Raw genomic sequence first — 16,528 nt, 5'->3', positions numbered from 1 at the left:
ATTTATCTCCAATTAGCAGAACCCAGGGATTCATCCCTAACACACCACTGAAATCCGCAGTCTAGGTATTATATGTCTATGGCAAGAAGGCGAGACATACCATATGGGGTTACTAGTGTTATATCGCTGACCCTTCGTAACTAGGTGGCGTTATGCACACCTGGCGGTCATTTTAAATATTAGTTTGATCAGAATAATTGAATTAAAATTTTTATTTTATTCTTCTTTTATTTTATACTGCGTATTTGGGGGACGTGTTTTCCGGAGAACAATGACGCATTATTTCAACTTTCGAATATAGAGGTCCATTGAAAAGAAAGACAATAATATAGATCGTTGAAATAAACGTAGGAATAAACACTCTAAAATAATATTGGGTTTCTGTGGATTTTTCTTGACTCGCCATAAACATCGTAAAATTTTATGCGTCTGCTTCCTAAGAGGGTCCATGACTAATCATGAACAGACCTCCTTTTGTGTCCTTTGTTTCCTCGTGAGAAACGTCATTTCTCTTGGAACACGTGTGTCCCAAAGTTGAGAGACTAGGCATCGCAACCTCGCCTAGCTTTTCTCCTTCAAATTCAGTTAGCATGTAAGAACGTAGGAAACGCATGCGCAGCTTTGAAAAGAGTAGGGGAAGTAAGACCCTTCGAGGGGCAGTTGTTGAATATCTAGAGTTAGTTCTACGACATCGTTTCCAGAGTTCAGATCTTCTACGTTTTAAAATAATTAGAGTCTTGAAAGTTTGTTGATTAAACAAATAGTTTACGTGCTCTCTCGAAGCACTCAGTGTTGGATTTATTTCAAAAAAGTAGGCCCGGTCGCGCGCTTCGCGCGCTCCCTCTTTAGGGTATGACCGGTAGGGGTTGGTGGAATTGGATGTGACCCATTACGGGTCGCCCCAATAACTTCTCGACCATTTGTTTTTTCTTTCATTAATTTTTTTATTATGTATTTTTTAATCTTTTTCTCACATTTCTCCGAGGAAGTACCCACAGAAGACGAGAAAATCCGTGCGCGTGCACGCACTCACACACACTCCCATGCACACACATCGCCGTATTCCGCATCGAGAAAAGATGTAATTTATCAGAAAAGTAAAATTGTTTCTTGAATGTATATCGATTTCGAAAAAAGCTAGTGAACTGCTGATTAAATGTCTTCCAGTATTCCATGATTTGTGCGTTATATCAAGATTCATCGTTTCTAACAAAAAAAACTTGAAATCGCATCGTTATGCACGCAGAAATGGTCTCGTTTACAAAAAAACGCTAATTTTCGACTTTTTTCCAAATGTTTTTTGGAAAAAACTGGAGAAACGCTGAGACGATCGTCTCCATAATCTAATCAGGTTCAAGTCACATGAAAATACAGCGATTAAAAAAAAAAGTCAAATCGCATCGTTTGTTCAGGAGGAATCGCGGCACAAAATTTTTGTCACAGACGTACGCACACACATACACACATCCACACATACAGACAGGTACCTCAAAAGGGTCAGAAGTGGTTCCACAGGTCATAAAACGTGAAGAAATGCTTAAATTTCCACATTCGATTTTCGGGGTCATTACAATAAGTTCCTCCCTTCGGGTCGGGAAGTTAATAATTTTTTTTCCCTCGATGGATGATGATAATACACAACCTTATTTGATAATATATAACCTTATACGTCGAAGAAAAAATAAATTATTCGCTTTTATCTTGCCCCTATGTAACAGCCGAATTTGTATAATAAAAAAGTTGAAAAATGACTTATTATTCAGTACCTGAAAAGGCGAAAAAAAATCTTTTTGTATTCATAGAAAACCCTCCAATTAGTTTGCAAGACATATCTTCAAAGATTTGAGCTTTTGTCATATGTTATAGGCCAACAATTGATGTTGAAGGAGAGAAAATATAGATAATATATAAAAATAGAGGAAGTCTGTATTTGTGTAGTACTTGACAGTAAGCATATCAATTCAGTATTCTGAGGTGCAAAAAAGTTCAGGGTGGCTGGTTGGGCACGGAACATCCCATATGTTGCATGTTTTTTTTACCAAGACATTCTTTTTTTTTCAGAAATGTCGAACGTCCCAAGAGTGAGAAGTTGACATCGTGAATTTGATTGCAATCAAACGTCTAACTTTTAATTTCTTTGATAACAAAGAGACTCAGGATTTCTTTCTAAAACTGAATCCTAATGTGAAAATGTCACTACGAGATGCAGCAAAGAGGTTGGTCATTCGTGAGCATGCTCGAAAGGAGATAAATGTTCAAACGATTCTACGTAACAATCCATCGAAAGTGTCGTTTACAATTGACGGGTGGACGAGCTACAGTGGTCGATCTTATTATGGTATCACAGGCCATTTCATAGGAGATGATTAGCAGATACATGCTCTCTCTCTGGATTTCATCCCAGCACAAGGCTCACATACTGGCAAAACAATCGCAAAGTCATTCTTCCAATGCCTGGAAAAATTTGGACTCCAGGAAAAAGTTCAAGGCATCACTGTTGACAACGCATCTGCTAACACCACCTTCATGCAGGAGCTTCGTGTATTAATGGATGACGCAGGTTACTCGTTCGATCATATTAATCAACATTTTAGCTGTGCTGCTCACATTTTTAATCTTGCTGTGCAAGATGTACTTAAGAGGATGAGAGTCCAGACTACTGAAGATGATGAAAGTGAGACGACTGAAGAGGAGCCCGAAGATGACTCAGATCGTCATAGCTTTCAAGAGTCCTCCGACGAACTCTCTGACGATGAACTTGATGGTGCTGAATCTTCTCATTCGAATCCCCATACTGCTGTCACTAAACTCAGGAATACTTTCAAAAAAATCAGGAATTCAGAGAAAATTCAGAAAATTCTCAGAGGTTTCTGTGATGCTGCTGGGATAAAGTATCTAAAGCCCCCTTTGGACATCACCACAAGGTGGAATAGCACAGATAATATGATTAAAGTGGGGCTGAGGATGAAAGATGGCTTGAATTTGCTATGGTGTCAATGCAAAGAAGTCGCAAGGTTCAGTCTGAGTGAAGATGAGTGGAAACTATTGACTGAAATTCATTGTTTTCTAAAGGATTTCGAGAGAGTTTCAATACTTCTGGAAGGAGAAAAATACGTTACATTGCCCCTTGCCGTCGTTGCCGTCAACATGCTATTGGATCGAATCGAAGCTGTTATTCGTAGTCTCGACACTGGGGAAGATAGAACAGAAGTTGAACAGAAGATGAAATTTTGATCGTGGCCTTCCAAGCAGCCCGGGACAAAGTCATTAAACACTATCGTAAAACGAATTGGGTTTACTGCGCCGCTCTGATTCTCGATCCAAGGCACAAGGTTGCTACTTTTTCACAAACGACATGGGGGAAAGAAATGGAAAACGAGTCCCGTGTGTTCTTTGAAAAAATGTACAAGGATAATTACTGCAAAATTGAAGATGAGATTCAGGGAATCGAGAAAGAGGACGATGACGATGACGGGGCAACTGGGGTGATTGATCTGAATTCGATCTTTGCAGACACATCTAAGATGAAAAATTGGAGGGATGAACTTGACGAATATCTTGCTCTAAAAAGAGCTGATAAGAAGCAGGATTTACTCGAATGGTGGAAGAAACATGAAAATACCTTCCCTTCTCTGGCAAAAATTGCCAGAGACTTATTTGCTATTCCAGCCACATCAGTACCTGTTGAAAGAGTCTTCTCACTTGCTGCTTTAGTGATCACACGTCTTTCGCAGCTCTCCGAGTGATCGATCAGCTAGAGCTTTATTATGCCTGCATTCGTGAGCGCTATGTGATTTGAAGGCGTTAATAGAGGCATGATTTGGCATTAGTTACAGAGGTTTTTACGTATTGACTATTTAAGCAAATTTATCCAAAAATGTAAAACAAAAGTATGTTAATAACAATAATAATAATAATAATAATAATAATCATTTCTTCGGTACATGAATTTTTTCATCTGTACATTTTGTTGACAACATACGATAGATCTCACAGGGGCAATAATAACAATGATCACATTCATTGATACGTGCGACGCTCTTCCCAACTGAAAGTCCCGTCATTGTCGGATGAGAGTTATATGTTCCATGTTATATGTTCCATGTTCTTTTTTTTTACTGTATAAGTGCCAGGACAAGATAAATGTTGGAATTCCTTTCTTATCTTGTATTGGCAAACGTTGAAGGAATCAAGTTGTCTCGTGGAAAAATCATATCTCCTCTTCCTGTGAAAGCAGAACAAGATAACGCCGAGACGAGACCGAGACGAGACCGAGACGAGACCGAGACGAGACCGAGACGAGACCGAGACGAGACCGAGACGAGACCGAGACGAGACTAAGACGAGACCGAGACGAGACTAAGACGAGACCGAGACGAAACCGAGACGAAACTAAGACGAGACCGAGACGAGACACATGTCTGATAGCGAAACGAGAGCGAGACCGAGGCTGAGACCAACATTTTACAAAACGAGACGAGACGAGACCATGTCGGTCAGTAGTAAGACCGATACCGAGACGATATTGAAATTTTCAACTTTTTCCGATACCGAGCCGAGACTTCTCATAATTTCGTCTCGTCTCGTGCACAGCTCTAATCGTCTAGTGTACCGTACTGATCAAATTTCTTAATTATCCTGAAAATACCTATAATTGGTCGAAAAATGCGTCAATTTTCAACAAAAGAAGAAAACAAATTTTTTTGGTTTGTTAGTTCATTCACTTTATTTACCATTTGAGACTCGAATCAGACACTCCAGTGTGTGTGCCATACTTAGAATGAAAAGCTCTTATAACTGCAGTAGCTGAATCTCTTTTTCGGTAATATGATTTGATGAGGAATGATTTTTGTTCGATGGTTAAATTTTCCAATTTTAGTGCTGCAATTCCCGAGCGACTGAAGCATGAATGAAATTTGCGGAGTCTCCACTTCAACTATATATTATACTTTAGACTGCACTGCCACCTTGCGGTATTCTACGCAATTTACTTTGGTCACATGCTATGGGACACCCTGTATACCCGTTCATACAAAGTTTTTGAGATATTTGGATTTTGCTGTTTTTGATTTGAAATCTTTGTTCGCGCTCTAAGTTGAGTAAAAATTGAGATATCGACTTGAAATTTGGCATTAAGCTCCCGCTTAACATTGCAGCAATTCCTATTGAAGATGGACTCAAGTGGATTATTTGGTTCGAAGATATTCAACTTTGTATGTGAACTTCATTTCTTCAATATCTCAATAACGAGTATCCCAATCTCACAATCGGACTATTTCCTTTTATTTAAATTCAACTAGATTAAAGCTTACTTCATTCATGCTTATTCTAAAATATTACGGATTAAATTTTCTTTTTCTCCCATCGGTTCCCCTCCGATTCAATTTCAATTGCTTCTTTCAATCCCACTTCTCCATAGTATTCCAGTTGTCCAGGTCCATATACATGCCATACGTGATTCTTTTTCTCTGGTTCGATATATCTTCCTGATCTCCAATTTTCATTCCTCGTTTCCCTTTTCAGCCCCGCATCGCGGATATACGTTAACTGTGAATTCAATCATATATGTATATGAATTTAGAGAACTTTAATTTCTGCTTCCGAATGGAAGCTTTGCAGTTGTTCGATTTTCGGATTTTCTAATTTTCATTGGAACGGATGTAGAATGGTCTGAAATGTAAAAATACAAAGTTTGACGACCATGTCTGTATGTTGGTTTCTCCACCGCCACTTGCCCGGTGGTCAACTTTTAGAAAATCGGGTAATAAATTGACTAAAAAAGTTTTTAAAAATGTGAAATTTTGTCAGGTTATAGGTCATAATAAGGAATAACTCTGTGCACAAGATCAGCTGGATCGGTCCAATAGTTCTTGAGAAAAAGGCGATTTGTTTTTAAATAGTTTTTCTCAAATCTCTCAAAAAATAGTGAACCAGTTTTAATTTTTTGTTCAAAATATTCATCTCAATGCCTCCTATCTAGATCGATCGAAACCTATACACCCGTCCCTGCAAAGTTTTAGAGATATTTCCACTTTTCTGTCTTTTCGAAAAAATCATTGTTCGCTAACCTTCGCAAAAATTGACATATCAACTTAAAAATTTGACACGACCTTCCTCTTATGATAACAACGGTTCACATTTTGGATGGGCTCGATCAGATGTGTAGTTTTGGAGATATTCAACTTTTTCTGAAAATCTATTATATGCGATATCTTCAAAACTATGCAACCGATTTCACTTTTTTTTTCAAAATACTCATCTCAGTGCCCCCTATCTAGATTAATCGAAACCTATATACCCGTCCACGTAAAGTTTTTGCGATATTTCCACTTTTCTGTTGTTTCGAAAAAATCGTTGTTCGCTCTCTAGCCTGTGCAAAAATTGAGATATCAACTTGAAAATTTGACTCTACCTTCCTATTATGATAACAACGATTCGCATTTTGGATTTTAATAGAATAATGAAAATGATTCTGCGAAAAGGAAATTGAAGATTTTAAGCGATAAAAACAAGAGAATGTCCCTCTTTCAATAAATAATTCTCGTGATAAATTCTAACATTGAATAATCTTGGTGGGCAATTTTGAAATAGACAATCTACTTTTGTAAATCCGTTATTGGTCCCAATCTGATGATTAAAAAAAAGCAATTTTTCTATGACACATTATCTTCTATAATTTTCAATTGATCGAGTCTTCGTGATGCACGTTATTTTTCATCTTATTTTTCTGCAACTTATTTTTCAATATAATGGCTATGGATCCATTCGGAAGCTTACTACCAATGGCACTGGTAGAAACGAAAAATAAAAAAGACAACTAACGCATGTGGTAATGGTCAAATATCTTCTGCCGAATAGGCTCGGTCAACTGCTTGTTATTGTAAGCAAAATGCCATATCAGGGTATTTCAGTACTGTGTAGATGTGTGGGAAAATATGTCAATGAATCAACTTGTTACAATTTTTAAGAGTTAAATGTATTGAGGATCATACGTTTCAAAGACTGCATGTTCTGAGATTGAGAGGTTTCACGGTTCAGGAACTCAGAGGGATAGATGTTGTTAGGGTCAGTCTTTGCTTCTTTTGCAATCTCCACTTATACTCGTGATATCACTCAAATCCAAGTAACGTCTTCAGTAAAAATGAAATGGGCATTCATGTTCGATTCTGGGTAAGTCTAGAAAAATCTAAAGGAAGACAGGTGGAACAAAAAGTTCCACTCCGCCCCGTTTTGATCTTATCCAAATCCCTATTTCTCCAATTTGAAACAAAGATAATAGGAATTGAAGAAGATTACAAGATGATATATTTTATCCCGCCATTAACAGTTAATAAATCGATTGCACTCTTTAAAATTCAAAAGTGTTGTCATTAGTTTCATGGGTTGAATGTTATGAGAGCTGGAGATTCTTATCATTCAGAAGTTTCAAAAATCGTATTTTCCACGGGTCAATTAGACGCATGAAGCGTTCACATTTCGCAGGTTAAGCCCCTTCTGGGTCAAACGTTTGGGACTTGAATGTATAAAGTGTTATATGTCCCTCTAGGGTTAGACATTTTAAGGACCAGCCGTTACGAGTTCAGACGTCTTGAGAGTCAGACATTTCATGAGTTCATAGAGTTCGGATGTTTTGTGTATGCTCACTACTATAAAATAGAGAAAATTGGGCTCTGCTGTGGTGGCTCATTGGATTGAAAGTTGAATTCTTTCAGGGCAGCACGTCTTTCAGTATGTCCACTATGAGAAGATACCTAATGTACCAATCTCTAATGATGAAACTCATTCATTTTCCATTTGACCTTTACTGCTCATAAATTTGATTACGTTTGACCCTGGGGCTGCTAATCCTTATGGCGTCTGACTCTTGTGACCCTTGTACTTTCTGACCATTGTTATCTTTATGCTGCTTGATCTTTTTGGCCTTTTTTTACTGTCTGACTTTCGTGAATCTCCAGACTCATTCGCTGGGACGCTCATGATCATTAAAACGTGTAACTGTTATCGTGTTTGGACCCAAACGTATTTCCTGACTTCAATATATTTAACTTTTCTCTATTTTGTAGAAGCTTATGCACGTTTTCGCATTTACGGCGTAGTAGTATATTAATATTTAATCCTATTGAGTCACCAGAATGAACTTGTAAGGTTATAACTTCAACATCATTGCATTTAAAAAAGATTAAATCCAAATGGGATCCGCGTTTACTTTCCAATTGTACATGTTTCAGTATGGAATATTGAATATTTGTATCATTTTTTGGTAATTAGGTAGAATAGCACCTCCTACTCATTCTGGATACTTATAGGTAAATATTAACTTTTTTATATTGAACTTGAAGTAATTTGACGTATATTTTGTCGGAACCTAGTTGCAATAAATGAATTTAACCTCTTTTGAGCCATCACACTTAATAACGTGGATGTTCATGTAGATGTACGGGACTTCCTTTTCTGCGCTTTCCCTTCTAAAAGCAATTTATGAAATTTCAATTATGAGGTGTTCATATAAATTCAACGTGTAGTGAAGCACTTATTTTTCAAAGTATCAAGCTTCACCAGCACTTAGCATTACCCAGGGTTCGCGACGGGGACGCAGCTGGTATGAACCCCACAAAGGCCAAAATTTGACCCAGTCACCCCCTTCAAGTTATTTACCTAATTGAGTCCGACTCAATTTTTTTCCTGATTTCAATTTCTATTTATATTGGATGACAAAATAATTCAGCTTCCTCGAAAAATTCGTTGGAGTCGCTATATTAACACATTACCCATTTTTTATAAATATGAGAATGTCTTTAGATTGTATTCTGGTATCTGAGTCAGTTCTGAAGATTAAAGTGAAATTATCAAGTATAATCGGATCGTCGCGTTTGGTGAATGATTCACAGAGTATTAGACAATCAGCTTGTTCATACCACGGATCGCATTGTATGTGCCGAACGTTCTTATTGAATGTTCGAATGTTTTGATAAATGAACTTGATATCAGTTGTATTGATTGAGTTCACATACGTCAGTTTCAAAGGCCTCTCATTCAATCTGATATATTCCCGCACGAGAGGGTCATCAGCGTCTGGTGTTGCCGGTGGATGAAACCTGCCTAGAATATAAAGATCATTCTGACTGCGTACTCTACTGAGAGCTACATAAAGTAGTGCTCTAGTTAGTGACCGAGTGCTGTATGTAAAATCGACGCAAACTTCGTTATAGATTTGCCCTTGGCTCTTGTGGATGGTCATAGCTTCGGCAGGAACGATTGGAAACTGTTTTCTTGAAATTTGATATTTGTATTCTTTACTACCATTGATCAGTAAATCCATTGTTGTAATGGGTGTTAAACTGTGGTCAATATTATTTTTATACATGTAATTGAGGAAAGAGGTTGCTCCTGTCCAACACCAATTTTTGGGTCATGAAAATTGTTGGATTGCGGGTGTGAACACAATAAATAGTACACGGGATTTATTGATAGCACACTGGTTTATTGGCTACAACACGTCTCTCGTCTCGCGTCTCGCAGTAGAGTGAACTCTCACAAGTTACAACGTGATGGAGAGGAGATCCGCGCATGCGCAAGATCTAGTCTCCCCATAACGAATATATATGTCATACGCAAGGGCCTAAGCCCAGTGGGACCGGGAGCTGGCGCCACCTTTCCAACACTCCCTCCCTACTGCTTCCGAGTCCTCTCGTCATAACTGACCTGTGTCTCGCTTTAATTTAAATACTTTTCTTTCCTAACACAGACAACAAAACAATTATTAAATATTTATATTCATTATTTTGTCAACTTGGTGTTTGTGTCGTTCAACCACCAGAGGTTTGGTGAATACGTCAGCCAATTGACCCCTGGAACTTATCCAGTTTACTTTGATCAGATTGAGCTTGACAAATTTCTTGATATGATGAGCTTTGACATCAATTATGTCTTAATTTATTTCCCCCACTCGTCTCAGCACTACACGTTGCCGTCTTATTATCGCACCACGAGGTCATTGGCAACGGGGGTGGAAAAATCAATTTCAAGGAGTTGTACATCGATAACATCTCTTGACTCGCCTCACTCATCACAACATACTCGACTTGACACGTAGAGAGAGCCACATAAGACTGTTTGTGAGTTCTCCAGACAATCGAATCACCAAACAGTTCAATCACATATCCACACGTGGTCAATGAGCCTTTGCAATCTGCAAAGCTAGCGTCGGAGTATGCCTCAATCTCACCTGTTTCACCTGTATATCTCAACCCTAAATCAGTGGTTCCTCTCAAGTACCTCAGTACTCTCTTCACCATTTTCCAATCCTCATCGATTGGACTCACCTGATGTCTGCTCAGAATATTGACAGCGTAAGAAATATCAGATCTAGTATTCTCTATTAGGTACAAGCTACCCAGTACTTCTCTATAAGGAAAATTCAGTTTCTCATCGAGCAACAAGCTTTTTCAACAAGATTTCTCAACAAGCTACCCACTACTTCTCTATAAGAAAAATTCAGTTTCTCATCGGCCTTACTAAATAACTCACCATTAGTGTCCGACTCTCTAATTTTTCGCTCATGGTTAGGGCCTATGTAGTGAGCATTGGAGTTCTTTGAGGATGTGAGTTCTCGAAACCGTATTTTGTTAGTATCTTTTTAATATATTTTTATTGACTCATTTTTAATATACGATTCTCTCTATCTCGTCTTATTGAAATGTTTCGAAACTCTTTTGGCTCGCCCATTACTGTCATTTCAAACTCAGAACTCAGTTTAATTTTAACTTCATCTAATTTATCTTTATCGTTACTCGCCATAATTATATCATTTACGTATAATAGTAGAATGAGAAATTTTACCTCACTGCTCTAAGTAAACAGACACGGCTCAAGATCAGAATTCATGAGGCCCACACCGAGTGCCACTTCAGTGAATTTCTCATTCCACCGTTTTGGACTTATTCGAAGTCCATAGAAAGATTTCTCTAATGTACACACCTTGGTCTCTCTCTACTGATCTGAGTGATGAGTGCCCTCTGGGATCTTCATGTAGATTTCCTCATCTATCTCACCATTGGGAAATGCCGTTTTCACGTCTCATTGGGAGGTGTCTAAGTTGTACTTGCTAATGGTAGTAAATACGGCTCTAACCAAGTGCATTCGCGATACCGGGGCATATGTTTCTCTCAACTCGTAAACATTTCGATATTTAAAGCCCCGTATAACCAGTCTCGTCTTGTATCGCGTCTCACCGTTCGCTTCGATCTTGCGTTTAAATACCCACCTAGAGTCAATTATGTTAGCCTTCTGTCCATTTTGATTACTAATCGGTCGGTCTACAATTATCCACACTTTATTTTTACTCATCGATTTAAGCTCTTCTTCTACCGCTAGTGTCCAACTGCTCTTATCTTTTCTTTGCATCGCATCTTCATAGTTAATTGGATCTGAATTAATACTGGCAAGAAGAACATGGTAGACCTCATCAGTAGACTTGTCCAGATTCAGTCCATTCTCACCTTGTGGCAAACAAGCCAAAAATAGTCCGGCTTTCAAGCTCGCATCGATTGGCAAATCTTCAAAGCTTGAATCCTGCATTGACTCACCTGCAGGTTTGCTTACCTTAAAACTTAGGGTTTCCTTCCTTGGTCTGCCCCTCTTTCTCTTCGTCTCTCCCTCCGATTTGGACGTTTCATTCAAATCGTTCACGTCTTTTTCAAATTCTACAAACCATTTGCCTTTGTTTGTCACTTCTTGAACTTCTGGGACGTTCTTAATCTCAACTTTCTTTACCTGTTACCATAGACCTGCTTCTCGTTAAATATTACGTGTCTACTTTGGTACAATTTTCCTTCTTCTGATTTAGTACGATGTATCCTGTTGAAGTATATCCAACCAGAATACCTCTCGCACCTTCTGCCCTGAATTTCGGTCCTACCTTTCTCTGTACTTTCATGTACGCTAGGCTTCCAAATTTCTTAATCTGATTCACATCAAAGCTATGTCCCGGCGCAAACTCTTCCAGTGGAGTTCTCATCTCACTAGATTTATGAGGAGTTCGATTGAACGTATATACAGCGGCAGACAGAGGCAGATCCCACATATTCTCCGGCAATTTCGCGTCAAACATGGAGGCACGCACCTTTTTCGGGATTCTCCGGTTGTATCGTTCAGCCACTCCATTGTGTTCTGGAGTATCAGGACTTGCCAGTTGTAGTTCCGCGCCTAACTTTTTCAATACCTTAACTGTATGTCCCCCAGTAAATTCCGTACTTTGATCTGACCTAAGGTCGCATACCTTCGCGTCATAGCCCAACAGATTTCTGCCACTTCTAACAAACATTTCAAAGCAGTGACCCGTTTCACTTTTAGCCTTCATCGGGTATGCCATCGCAAATCTCGATTTATCGTCAATGAACACAGATATATACCTGTATCCCTTCGGATATGAACTCAAAGATATTGGCCCCATTACGTCAGAGTGTATTATCGGCAAAGGCTCTGTTGCTCGCCTTCTCACCTTACGAAATGGCAGTCTGTTAAATTTAGAAGCTAAACACACTTCACACTCCATTAATAACTCATCGAAATTCACGTCTTTTAGTTCTTTATTGTCCGGGAATTTTGATTGTAAAGGTTTGAGATATGCTATCGATGCATGACCGAATCTAGCATGCCATAGCATGGCCTTATTATTACCCTGAAATTCATTTTTCTCAACTCTAAACAGATTAAAAACCTCACCGCTCTCATCTATTTGTGCCTCGTCTACCTTATCAATCTTTCTATCCCAAATTGAATAATCAAAATTGGATTGTTCGAATTGATTTTGAATCGGTTTAGGGGTTCCTTTACGATCNGCAGGTTTGCTTACCTTAAAACTTAGGGTTTCCTTCCTTGGTCTGCCCCTCTTTCTCTTCGTCTCTCCCTCCGATTTGGACGTTTCATTCAAATCGTTCACGTCTTTTTCAAATTCTACAAACCATTTGCCTTTGTTTGTCACTTCTTGAACTTCTGGAACGTTCTTAATCTCAACTTTCTTTACCTGTTACCATAGACCTGCTTCTCGTTAAATATTACGTGTCTACTTTGGTACAATTTTCCTTCTTCTGATTTAGTACGATGTATCCTGTTGAAGTATATCCAACCAGAATACCTCTCGCACCTTCTGCCCTGAATTTCGGTCCTACCTTTCTCTGTACTTTCATGTACGCTAGGCTTCCAAATTTCTTAATCTGATTCACATCAAAGCTATGTCCCGGCGCAAACTCTTCCAGTGGAGTTCTCATCTCACTAGATTTATGAGGAGTTCGATTGAACGTATATACAGCGGCAGACAGAGGCAGATCCCACATATTCTCCGGCAATTTCGCGTCAAACATGGAGGCACGCACCTTTTTCGGGATTCTCCGGTTGTATCGTTCAGCCACTCCATTGTGTTCTGGAGTATCAGGACTTGCCAGTTGTAGTTCCGCGCCTAACTTTTTCAATACCTTAACTGTATGTCCCCCAGTAAATTCCGTACTTTGATCTGACCTAAGGTCGCATACCTTCGCGTCATAGCCCAACAGATTTCTGCCACTTCTAACAAACATTTCAAAGCAGTGACCCGTTTCACTTTTAGCCTTCATCGGGTATGCCATCGCAAATCTCGATTTATCGTCAATGAACACAGATATATACCTGTATCCCTTCGGATATGAACTCAAAGATATTGGCCCCATTACGTCAGAGTGTATTATCGGCAAAGGCTCTGTTGCTCGCCTTCTCACCTTACGAAATGGCAGTCTGTTAAATTTAGAAGCTAAACACACTTCACACTCCATTAATAACTCATCGAAATTCACGTCTTTTAGTTCTTTATTGTCCGGGAATTTTGATTGTAAAGGTTTGAGATATGCTATCGATGCATGACCGAATCTAGCATGCCATAGCATGGCCTTATTATTACCCTGAAATTCATTTTTCTCAACTCTAAACAGATTAAAAACCTCACCGCTCTCATCTATTTGTGCCTCGTCTACCTTATCAATCTTTCTATCCCAAATTGAATAATCAAAATTGGATTGTTCGAATTGATTTTGAATCGGTTTAGGGGTTCCTTTACGATCCGGTTTGTCATCTCGCCCGAGTCCGGATTGCTCATTATTTCTCACCTCTGTAGACCCTTCTTCAATCCGTTCGTTACTGTCAGTTGGAGTTTCCATCGCCGAAACCTCATTTTATTTGGCTGTGTCACTTCGCGTCATGTGTCTTTTCACCTCTATTTCACCACCTACTATATTGGCTATAACTCGTCTAGTTGTACTTTTCTGTAGTTTTCTATGGAATGGACTGTACTTGTTTATTTCCAAATCTACTATCCAATATGGTTTTCTATAGACGCCTGAGATAAATGACTCATTTGATTCTGGATTGAAGATATCTATTCTCTGGTCATCTAGATATATCGCAAGACCCATCTCTGTGAATCGTCTTGGAGACAGTAAGTTAGCCTGAAGGGCATCAGCAAATATTGCATCTACTTCAAATTTCTCACCATTTAACAATTCGATTTCTACCCGACGTACTCCCTCCGTTGTCAAATCCGTTTGTTTATTTTTATTCGCGCATTTTATCACGCCTTTACTTTGTTCGTCAAGGGACTTGAAAATTAGTTTCGAATTTGTTAAGTGCTCCGTAGCACCAGAATCTGCTAGGAATTCAGTAATAAATTTGTCTTTGTCGAAACAAACACCTACGTACAATGCCTGACCTTCACAAAGCTCATCATCCACTTCCATGCACTCTCCTGTCTCATTCGAATCTAACTCACCCTTCTCTTCGTAGTCTCCTCCTGAAGGTTTGTTTGAGCCCTCCTTATCAGGCTTTGTACTAGTCTAGGGCTTCGAGTACTTGTTGTCTCCTTTGCCCTTCAAGTTATAGTATTTCCCCCTTTTCGCCCCTTTTCGGTCATTCGCACCTAAACCCTCTGACCCTCTCTTCAATGACCCACCACCACGCCCAAATCCACGAAAACTATTTCCCCGCGAACTGGTGTGTCTTATGTTAACTTTTGGCTTGTTGTTTGTCTCACCTGAGTTTGGGCAATCCTTAATTATGTGTCCGTAGCCTTTACAACTGTAACACAGTTTGCCCTTACCCTTGCCCGGGCAGTTTCGGCCGAGGTGCCCATAGTCCCCGCAATCAAAACATCTCTCCTTAAATCCGGTGAGGTTCGCAGCTCTCACCACACTACTCCCCTCCCCAGACTGTTTCCTTGATGCTTCTTCGTGCATAACAACAAGTTTTAATTGCTCATAAGTTGGGGGTTGCTCACCTCTAAGTTTAACTGAGGACTGTTGGTACTGTACCATCGGTACAGACCCCATATTGGCATTATTAAACACGTCCCTCATATCCTCATCGGATGAAGGGGTGGCGTCTGCTGTATTTCCGTAAGCTCGAATCGCCCCCTCTAACTTCTCACAAAACTCGACTGTTGTCATTTTTCCAATCACATACTGTATATTGGAGATTTCTTTTCTCACCTTAAATGAAGATACATTAGTTTCGTATCTTTTCATTTTTTTAAGTTTATTTAGAATAGCTACTGGATCGTCTAGTAATACTACTTTAGAGTGAGTTTTTATCGAGTGTTTATCGATGTGATTGATCAATATGTCTCTCACCTTAAATTTATGCTCATACAAAGTCTTTTGATGTCCACTAAATTTTACGTTACTATCTAAGACATGCAGGAGTTTGTGAGATCTCACTTCTGACTTAAAATAGACATAGAAGTGTTCAAATCTAGTGTTACTATTGAATTTGTAGTCTCTTTTAACTGATGATCCTTTGTTAAGGATCTCCAGTTTTATGGCTTCAGCAACTTCTTTAGCAGTGCTATTTTCAGTGCTTCCACCACTTTGACTCTTTTCTTCTCGCCTCAGATTTTCCCATTGTCTTTTCATAAGATTCTTAATTCTCGCTTCTGATTTTTCATCCTCATCTAAATCATGGCCATCATCTGGTAAATCTGACCCATTTCTCACCTTTTTACCAAGGTCCTCAGTTTCAGCCTTCCTCAGCGGTCTCTCCGCCCCGTCATCGGTACGGGAGAGCCTGTTATCCCGGCCGTTCCTCATCTCGCTCATCTCTTTTCTCATTTCCTTGATGCTGTCTATTATCCAGACACTAGTGTCGGTCTGAATATTCAAAACCTTCACGAGTGGGCTGGTCACAGCATCAAGTTTCGAGCACACCGATTCAAGTCTGCCTTCCACTGGAATTTCAGTTCTTGGTTTCTTCGCGTGGTATTTCATTGGATTTGTCGGGTGATTTTGTAACGTGGACCTTATTTTAACTTTAGGTTCCACGTACTCGATTTTTGTAATCTGGGGTTAACTTTTATCTGCTTTGAGAGCCTCAATTACTGCCGCTGGTCCCGCACCTTGTTCGGCCGACGCACCTTTACTTTCCTTACCGTTCTCACCGTCCTCACCGTTCTCACCATCCCCCCGTTCTCATCATCTTCCCCGTTCTCACCGTCGCTCTCCTCACCTTTGCT

This window comes from Diachasma alloeum, unplaced genomic scaffold, assembly GCF_001412515.2.
Source record: "Diachasma alloeum isolate Michigan unplaced genomic scaffold, Dall2.0 Dall_scaffold_00373, whole genome shotgun sequence".
NCBI lineage: Eukaryota > Metazoa > Arthropoda > Insecta > Hymenoptera > Braconidae > Diachasma > Diachasma alloeum.
Note: the sequence above shows the minus strand (reverse complement) of the source record.